A 9,888-nucleotide genomic window follows, 5' to 3' on the forward strand; every position below is an offset into this window, starting at 1 on the left:
GGGAGAGAGAGAGAGAAACGTCAATGTGTGGTTGCTGGGGGTTATGTCCTGCAACCCAGGCATGTACCCTGGCTGGGAATCGAACCTGGGACACTTTGGTTCCCAGCCCGCGCTCCATCCACTGAGTTACGCCAGCCAGGGCCAGGGAGTAATCTTTCATCCAACTTCTGGATGCATCTAACTATAGAGTCCAGCAAACTGCGTATACATACTGACAACTAAATATTTATTGATTCATTCATACACAAGCTCATTTTGTCTACTGAAGACTCAAAAATGAACCCAGCCCTGGCCTGGTAGCTCAGCTGATAGGTCCTGAGACGCCAAGGCTGCAGGTTCCATCTCTGGTCAGAGCACACTGAAGGAGCAACCAGTGAATGCATACAGCAGTGCAACAACAGATCGATGCTTCTCTCTCTTCCTTTCTCTCTCTCTAAAAATCGATACATTTTTAAAGGAATAAATGTTCACTGTAGAACATTTAGAGAACATAGAGAAGCAAAAAAGAAGAAAGTGAAAGTCAGTTTTGAACTTGCTCCTCAGAGAGGATTGCTATGGAGAGAATGCACTAATTTAATTTTAGTTGGCAGCCTTTGCCTATTGTTTTTATTTTTTAAACATTATAAATAACACTTCTTATTTGTCACCATTGAAAGTCTGACTTTTAAACAGATTCTTGAACTTGGGGCTCATATTCATCAGCTCATTCAGATTTAGCGCCTGTCTCCTCCCATTAGTTTTTCCAGCACTACTACCTTCACCGTAAAGCTCCTTGAGTGTTCCCAATGCAAACTTAGGCTTTCTCAGCATTTTTAAAAACAAAGACATAAGGGAGGAGATAAATAGATTGGCAAGCCTTTTCTATGTCTTTTCTAATGCTTTCTGCAATCAATTTATTCACAATCAATTTAATGACCACTTTGTTCAACTCATTTGTCTGTACCTCTCAGGTCATGGTTTCCATCATTTCTTCAGGATTTGGTGGACCTGTCAGTGCTTAACTTAGCATTAGAGGTCTTCCAAATCAGATGATTGTGTTTTTTAGTAAAACCAATACAGAACAGACAAAGCAAATAGTCTTTGCTAGTTGTGACAACAACATGAGCTTCAATGGTGATCTGCCATTTTTTTTGACCATGGAGCACATTTTGTCATGGGTAAGATCCATGCTGTGCAAGTTAGGCAGTTTTTGCACTGAACATTCTCAGTAATTAACATGGATTTTCTAAATGCAACTTCATTCTTCAGGTCAACAAGTCTCACTTCAAAACCAAACCTTGTGGTCATCACATGCAATTTTGATTCCTTGAGTTTTAGTGTCTAGTGTTTTTCTGATATTTCTTATATTGAACATAGCTAGTGTTTGAATATCATATCGATCTTTCATAGAAAATGGATTGACCACTTTCTTCTCGGCAACTTTTGTGCTGCCTTTCATAAGGTGCTTGTTCTTGCTAATTCCCATGGTGCTGCTCAGAGAGCCAAAAAGCTATTTGCCTATCCTTTCAAAAACTGGGAAAACAGAGACTTCTGGCCAAGATGGAGGCATAGGTGGATACACTTTGCCTCCTTGCACAACGAAAAGGACAACAACAAATTTAAAAACAAAAAATAACCGGAACTGCCAGAAAGTCCGGAAAGTCCAGAACTGCCACTGTATGGAAGTCCGACAACCAAAGAGCTAAAGAAGAAACATTCATCCAGACCAATAGGAGGGGCGGAAACGAATCAGTCAAGGCAGAGATGGCTTGCAGCTAGGTGGCGGCTGGAGGACCAGGGCAGGTAAGACAGTGGCTGGTGGGCCAGAGGAGGCAGCAGCTGGCAGACCGGACAGTCTCACATTTGTGTGTGGATAACTGGGAGAAATAACTGGGGAGTGAGACAGACCGTGCAATCCAGCGTTCCAGTGTGGGGGAAATAAAGCCTCAAAACCTCTGACTGAAAACACTTGTGGGGGTTGATGAGGCAGGAGAAACACCCAGACTCACAGGACAGTTCACTGGAGAGACCCATAAGGGTCCTAGAACGTACACAAACCTACCCACAAGGGAATCAGCACCAGAAGTGCCCAATTTGCTTATGGGTAGCAGGGGAAGTAACTGAAATCCAGCAAGAGCTGAGCAAGTGGCTTTGTTCCCTCTTGGACCCCTCCCCCACATACAGCACCACAACACAGCCAAGTGGGTTTCCCCGCCCTGGTGAACACCTAAGGCTCTGCCCCTTACTATGTAACAGGCTCACAGAAACAAACAAACAAAAAAATAGCCCAAATGAAAGAACAGAACAAAGCTCCAGAAAAAAATACAACTAAGCAATGAAGAGATAGCCAACCTATGAGATGCAGAGTTCAAAACACTGGTAATCAGGATGCTCACTGAAATGGTTGAGTATGGTTGCAAAATAGAGAAAAAAGTGAAGGCTATGAAAAATGAAATAAAGGAAAATGTATAGAGAACCAACAGTAAAAGGAAGGAAACCAGGACTCAAATCAATGGTTTGGACCAGAAGGAAGAAATAAATATTCAACCAGAACATAATGAAGAAACAGGAATCCAAAAAATGAGGAGAGGCTTAGGAACCTCCAGGACAACTTTAAACATTCCAACACCCGAATCATAGGGGTGCCAGAACTAGAGGAACAACAAGAAATGGAAAACTTATCTGAAAAAAATAATGAAGGGAAACTTCCCCAATATGGCAGAAGAAATAGATTTCTAGGAATTTGAGAAAGCTCAGAGAGTCCCAAAGAAGTTGGACCCAAGGAAGCACACACCAAGGCACATCATAATTATGTTTACCCAAGAGTAAAGGTAAAGAGAGAATCCAGGAGACAGTTACCTACAAAGGAGTCCCCATAAGGCTATCAGCTGATTTCTCAAAAGAAACCTTATAGGCAAGAAGGGGCTGGAAACAAGTATTCAAAGTCATGAAAGGCAAGAACCTACATCTGAAATTACTCTATCCAGCAAAGCTATCATTTAGAATGGAAGGGCAGAAAAAGTGCTTCCCAGACAAGGTCAAGTTAAAGGAGTTCATCATCACCAAGGCCTTATTATATGAAATGTTAAAGGGACTAAGATCTAAGAAAAAGAAGATAAAAAATACAAACAGCAAAATGCCAACAAACTCACAACTACCAACAATTGAACCTAAAAAAATAAAACCAAAGACAAACTAAGCAAACAACTAGAAACAGGGACAGATTCACAGAAATAGAGATCACATGGAGGGTTATCAGCAGGGAAGGGGTAGGGGGAGAATGGGAGAAAAGATACAGGAAATAAGAAGCATAAATGGCAGGTACAAAATAAATAGGGGGGAGGTTAAGAATAGTATGGGAAATGGAGAAGCCAAAGAATTTATATGTATGACCCATGGACATGAACTAAGGTCAGGGAACAATGGTGGGAGGGGTACAGGGCAGAGGGGAATAAAGAGGAGAAAAAATGGGACAACTGTAATAGCATAATACATAAAATATATTAAAATTTTACAAAAGTGGGAAAACACTCTATTCTTGGTTAATTAATAACTGGTTTCTCTAAAACTTAGTTTCTTTAATAAAATATTGTATCTTCTTTTTTTAATTTTTTTTTTAAATTCACCAATTTTGTTAAGTTTTTTTAAAGATATTTATTTATTTTTAGAGAGGGAAGGGAGGGAGAAAGAGAGAGAGAGAGAAACATCAATGTGCGGTTGCTGGGGGCTGTGGCCTGCAACCCAGGCATGTGCCCTGACTGGGAATCAAACCTGAGATGCTTTGGTTCACAGCCCACGCTCAATCCACTGAGCTACGCCAGCCAGGGCAAAATATCATATCTTACGAAGTTTAACTTTATATATCTAATATTTAATAATTTAGTATCGTTAATATTTAATATTTAGTACCACTTACTGATTTATAAACACTATACTCAACAACTTCATTTACATTATCTTATTAAAATTTCACTACACCTGTGAGTTAAGGACTAATATTGCTTCCATTTTTCAGGTGAGTAAACTAAGGCTTAGAGAGGTTAAATAATCTGCCCAAACAAGATCAGAGAACTAAGCAGTTTCAGAATAGATTCCATCCCAGTTCTGACTGAAACTTACACCATTCAGCTATAGTTTCTGCCTCAAATTTCTCCCACAATACTTTTCATAAAAGCAAAATGTCATCTTTGAACACTTTTATATTAGAAAAGTCATAATATGCCAGTTATTAAAAGACCAACCTAATTTACCCATACCTCTATTCAATTCCTTTGAAAGTTTTTTTGAAGTTAGTGTCTCTAGGCAAAAATATTAAGATCTAAAGGAAATACACATGAATAAACTTCTTTCCCTGCTGAAATGAAACAGTGGATGCTACCAGTGATTTGCCTCATTTTGAAACTGGAATTGTCATCAGAGAGCTGATTTCCATCTATATAAAACTAAATAATGTTTCTGATTATAATTTCTATAAAGTTATAATTAATTGTTACAGTTAAAAACAAGATTTTTAGCTAAATTTTTTGCTATTGTATTGTTTTATTTTAACAAAATAAAGAAGTAGCCTGGGAATAAAGAGCAGAAATATTATCATGGAATGTTAGAGTAGGAAGAGGTTTGGAGGTCATTTTGCCCATTCTCCACATTTTAGAGAAGAGAAAACTGAGGTCCAAATAGTTAAATATTTCTATGTCTCTTTTTTAAAAATTTTATTTATTTATTTTTAGAGAGAGGGGAAGGGAAGGAGAGAGGGAGAGAAACATCAATATGTGGTTGCTTCTCACGTGGCCCCTACTTGGTCCGTGGCCCGCACTCTAGGCATGTGCCCTGACTGGGAATTGAACTGGCGACTCTTTGATTCACAGTCTGTGCTCAATCCACTGAGCTACACCAGCCAGGGCTCTATGTCTCTTAACATGTCATAGTACACAAGTATAAGAATAAAGGTGTGTGGAAAGTGATTTTCATTTGATAATTAAGACAGCCTTACAAATATGTGTATTTAACCAAGTTCCAAAACTGTACCAATAAGAGAAATGAATTTTAAAACTCAAGTAAAAAATACTATAGTATATAGTACATAAAAAGTGTCTAATGCATATTTGTGAATGAACAAATTAATATATTTTCTTGCTTTCACTCTTCAAGTTCTATCACAGTCCTTGACTTCATATTTTATAAGCAATCATATATGTACATTATGATTTACTTTTGGCACTTGAGTTGTGGTGACATTTTTCCATGTTATAAAACATGACTATATCCCAACTGGTGTGGTTCAGTGGATTCAGTGCTGGCCTGCAAACCAAAAGGTCGACAGTTCGATTCCCTGTCAGGCCACATGCCTGGGTTGCAGGTTTGGTTCCTGCCCCAGCTGATGTTTCTCTCCCGTTGATGTTTCTCTCCCTCTTTTTCTCTCTCCCTTCTCCTCTCTCTGAAAATAAATAAATAAAATCCTTAAAAATATAAAAAATAAATAAAATATGACTATCATCTTTTAAAGTACCTATTGAAGTTACACCACTTCTGAGTCAGATCCCAAGTGACTGCCAAGAGGGGTAAATCTGGTTTTAGGGGACCCTTACTGAGGAAAAAATTATTAAAATGTATTTTAAAAATTTTTACACAATAATGATAAAATATCTAGGTCTTTCAAATGACCATTTCCAGGGACCTTCCAGGGCCTTGAAGGAGCCTGTGCATTCAGAAACCCTGAATCTTCAATAGCTTCACAGTACATCTGCTTCTGTTAACAACCAGATACCATATTCATGGTGGTTATCATATAGCTTGAATGTTTTTTAGAGGTTTACTAAAACTTTATAGAAGTACATCACACTTCAATAGTGTTAGAAATTCTTTGTATTCAGCTAACCTGGAATCTTTTTCAGACTCTACTGTTGTAAACTTGGTGGCTTTTAAATTATAAGCAACCCTCTTAACTTCTGGCCTCAAATTCCTTATCTGTAGAATGGGCTTAATATCCATCTCAAAGAATTACAAATAAAGACAGAGATAAAATACTTGGTACAGTTCTGGACAAATAGTAAATGCTCAATAAATACTAGCTATTGTGGTTACAGCAACAGGTAAAACATTAACCTACCATATATGGGAACCTCCTATTTCTCCATTATACAGTTAACTTCCCACATTGAATATAGATCAAATGTGGTATAAGATGATTTTCAAAGGGTTGGGCAGATTCAATTTTTTATTTTAAATTTGAAAAATAATGTTATTATGAAGAGTAATAGCTACAACACATTTGGAAAATAGAGAAAATTTTTAAAAGCACCCATAATTTCATCAGACTTACTGTATTTTTTCCTTTATGCAATTGGTTGGAGTGTGGTCCCTTAACTGAAAAGTTGTGGGTTCAATTCCTGGCCACAGCACATGCCTAGGTTATGGGTTCAGTTGGAGTGTGTATTGCTCCCCTGTATGGGAAGCAACTGATCGATGCTTCTCTTGTGCATCAGTGTTTCTCTCCTCCTTCCTCTCGCTTTCTAAAAGTAATGAAAGAAAAAAATGTCCTCCAGTAAGGATAAAAATATATATATATTGGATTGGCCAAAAAGTTCATTTGGTTTTTCCATATGATGGCTGTAGAAGGGCTTGTTTTTAACTTCATTTGAAATAATTTTGTTAGACTGTATTGTGACAGCTGTTATATCAGCCACATCTTTAAAAAACTCATCAAGCCCTGGCTGGCATAGCTCAGTGGATTGAGCACGGGCTGGGAACCAAAGTGTCCCAGGTTCGATTCCCAGCCAGGGTACATTCCTGGGTTGCAGGCCATAACCCCCAGCAACCGCACATTGATGTTTCTCTCTCTCTCTCTCTCCCTCCCTCCCTTCTCTCTCTAAAAATAAATAAATAAAATCTTTAAAAAAAAAAACTCATCAAAAGTGGTGAATTTTTTGTAGACATTTTAATATTGAAGATGGAAGGAAATAAGCAACATTTTTGGCATATTATGCTTTATTATTTCAAGAAAGGCAAAAACGCCCTGGCTGGTGTGGTTCAGTGGATTGAGTGCTGGCCTGCAAATGGAATGGGGGTGGGTTGGGAGGTAGGGAGGGTTGTGTCCCCCTTTAGGTTCCCAGTCAGGGCACAAGCCAGTGTAGCAGGCCAGGTCCCTGGTTGGGGGGTGCAGGAGGCAACTGGTCAATGTATCTCTCATATATCGATGTTTCTCTCCTTTTTTCCTCCCTTCCCATCTTTCTAAAAATAAATAAATAAAATCTTTAAGACAGAAAGGTAACCTGTCTGGTGTAGCTCAATGGATTGAGCGCTAGCCTGCAAACCAAAGCGTCGCCGGGTAGGTTCCCAGTCCGGGTACATGCCTGGGTTGTGGTTGGGTCCCCAGTGGGGGGCACTTGAGAGGCAACCACATATTGATGTTTCTCTCCCTCACTTTCTCCTTCCCTTCCACTCTCTCTAAAAATAAATACATAAAAAAAACTTTAAAGAAAGAAAGGTAAAAATTCAACTGAAATGCAAAAACACATTTGTGCAGAGTAGGAAGAATATGCTGTGGCTAATTGAACATGTTGCAAGTGGTTTGCGAAGTTTCATGCAAGAGATTACTCACTGGACAATGCTCCACAGTCAGGTAGACCAGTTGAAGTTGCTAGGGATCAAATTGAGACATTAATTTAGGGCAATCAGTGTTATACCATGTGGGAGATAGCCAACATACTCATCGAAATCAATAAAGTTATTGGTGAAAATGAAAAATGTGTCTTTTATGGAAAAAACCATATGGACTTTTTTGGCCAATCCAGTACATATGCTTAAAAAAAGTAGACCCAATTATTCTCTTTTCACAGAGTTTTGATATTATGGCATGATTATTAATTTCAAATGCATGACAAATCTCAAATATGTTTATATTTTATATAAAAGTATTTTAGAAAAATTGGATGAAAGGTACAAATTCTACTGTTATATTTCCATACTTATTAAAATTATATTTTATAAGGTTATGATCTTAGTGTACATAGAATTTCATAGCATTTTTTCTTACATTATATCAAAAGCCTTTCTCCACACTACTGCATATACAACATTCATAGTAATTAGAGCATTTGAGAGCAAGGCTTAGTTTCCTAAACTTCATACAATTGTGTGTGAAGAAAGTAAGGCAGACTAAGGTGTGACAAGTCAGAAACTCAGAGCGAGTGCTTTCAGTCTGCCTGAAACCATAATGTAGAAAATGTAGAAAGAGAAGTTAAAACTCAGGAATTCTTGACTTCCAGCTAAATGTCTAAATCAGCAAAAGAATATAAAGCATTATCAGTATAATACTAAATGCTGTATACATTTTCATTTCTTTCTTCTTTAATAGATGGAAAGTGGTGGAATACTATTCAATGCAAAGATTTATTTGTCATGATATATTATTATTGGGGTTTCAGCTCTCAATATTGGGTAAACATACGCTCACCACAAAGGGATCTTTCTTTAAAAATTATCAAGGTAATGCAAATCCTCTACATATAAAAAAAGGTCACAATCTGGTCATTGTTCTCTGGATTCAGTGACATTTGCTGTGGGAAATAGGCTTTTACCTTTTAATTATGCTATTGTGTTTATATTCATAGATTTCAGAATATAAACTCTTTCTTTTAAGTGTCTTTGTTCCTTTACTGTCCTGCTGTAAGAATTCAAGCCACATTAAAAAATTATAAAATATACCTTGAGGAAAAAATCCATATGTCCATTCTGAGTGCATGAATAAACAAAGTGTGGTGTGTACATGCAATGGAATATTATTCAGCATTAAAAAGGAAGTTCTGATACAACATGGATGAACCATGAAGACACTATGCTATGTGAAATAAGTAAGACACAAAAGAACAACTATTGTGTGACTCTACAATATGAGGTATTACAGAGACAGAAAAGAGAATAGAGGAAACCAGGGGACTGAGGGGAGGTGGGCAATGGGAGTTATTTAATGGGTTCAAAGTTTCAGTTTCAATGATGAGAAGCTTCTGGAGATGGACAGTTGTGATGGTTGCACAATAATATTAATGTACTTACTGCTACTGAATTGCACACAAAAAACTGCACTCAAAATGGTTAGAATTGTAAATTTTATGTACTTTTCCTAAATTAAAGAAAAATCTCCCCAAAATAACATGTACTAAGAAAGTGTATTATTCATACTTAGACAGTTTAAGAAATAATTATAAAGCAAATACGTATACGGGTGGTTAAAGTAGGTTAATAATAATAAATAATATAAAAGTAAACCTTTTCAATCATACTCACAACTATGAACCTACTTTTGCTCACCCCTGTATAATCACCACCTAGGTCAACAAATAAAATATTATCAGAGGGTACCCCCATGTCCCTCCCCACCACAATCCTTTTTTTCCTTACTGAGTAACCACTATCCTGACTCTAACATTTGCTTTTAAAAATCAGGCTGTAATATGATAATACAGGATAAGTTAAATCAACACTACAAAATGTAACAGAGTATTTAAAATCCAATATTTTCCATAAATGCAATTTTCCCCCAAATTTAATAACTTTTAAAGTGCTCTTTTCCTTCTTCTTTGGCTCTTGAAACTCTTCATATTCTAAAACCTATCTTGGTTCCACAGTTGACCTCACCTGCAGAGTTAAAAAAACAACAACACACACACACACAACTAATTTTGTGTAGATTTTAGATTTTCATTCCTCCCGCTCTTACTGCCTCCAACTACAAAGAAACAGTGATTTAAACCCTTTGTGCTCCTTTAGAAAATTACACAGATACCCCATTGTGGAATCTTATAATCCCTTCGTAGAAGAGATTAGCATATGAATACAAAGCAAAATTAATCCAGAATACAAAATGATCTATTGATTGTGAAGCCCTTGTAATCTTAAAAATGTATTTATTTC

At 37.1% G+C, this 9,888-nt stretch overlaps 1 pseudogene; it reads right to left on the minus strand.

Annotated features, from left to right (window-relative positions):
* Positions 1-435: 435 nt before the first annotated feature.
* Positions 436-1,671, minus strand: LOC114502372 (annotated as a pseudogene).
* Between the last annotated feature and the right edge of the window lie 8,217 nt (positions 1,672-9,888).

Source organism: Phyllostomus discolor, chromosome 8, assembly GCF_004126475.2.
Source record: "Phyllostomus discolor isolate MPI-MPIP mPhyDis1 chromosome 8, mPhyDis1.pri.v3, whole genome shotgun sequence".
NCBI lineage: Eukaryota > Metazoa > Chordata > Mammalia > Chiroptera > Phyllostomidae > Phyllostomus > Phyllostomus discolor.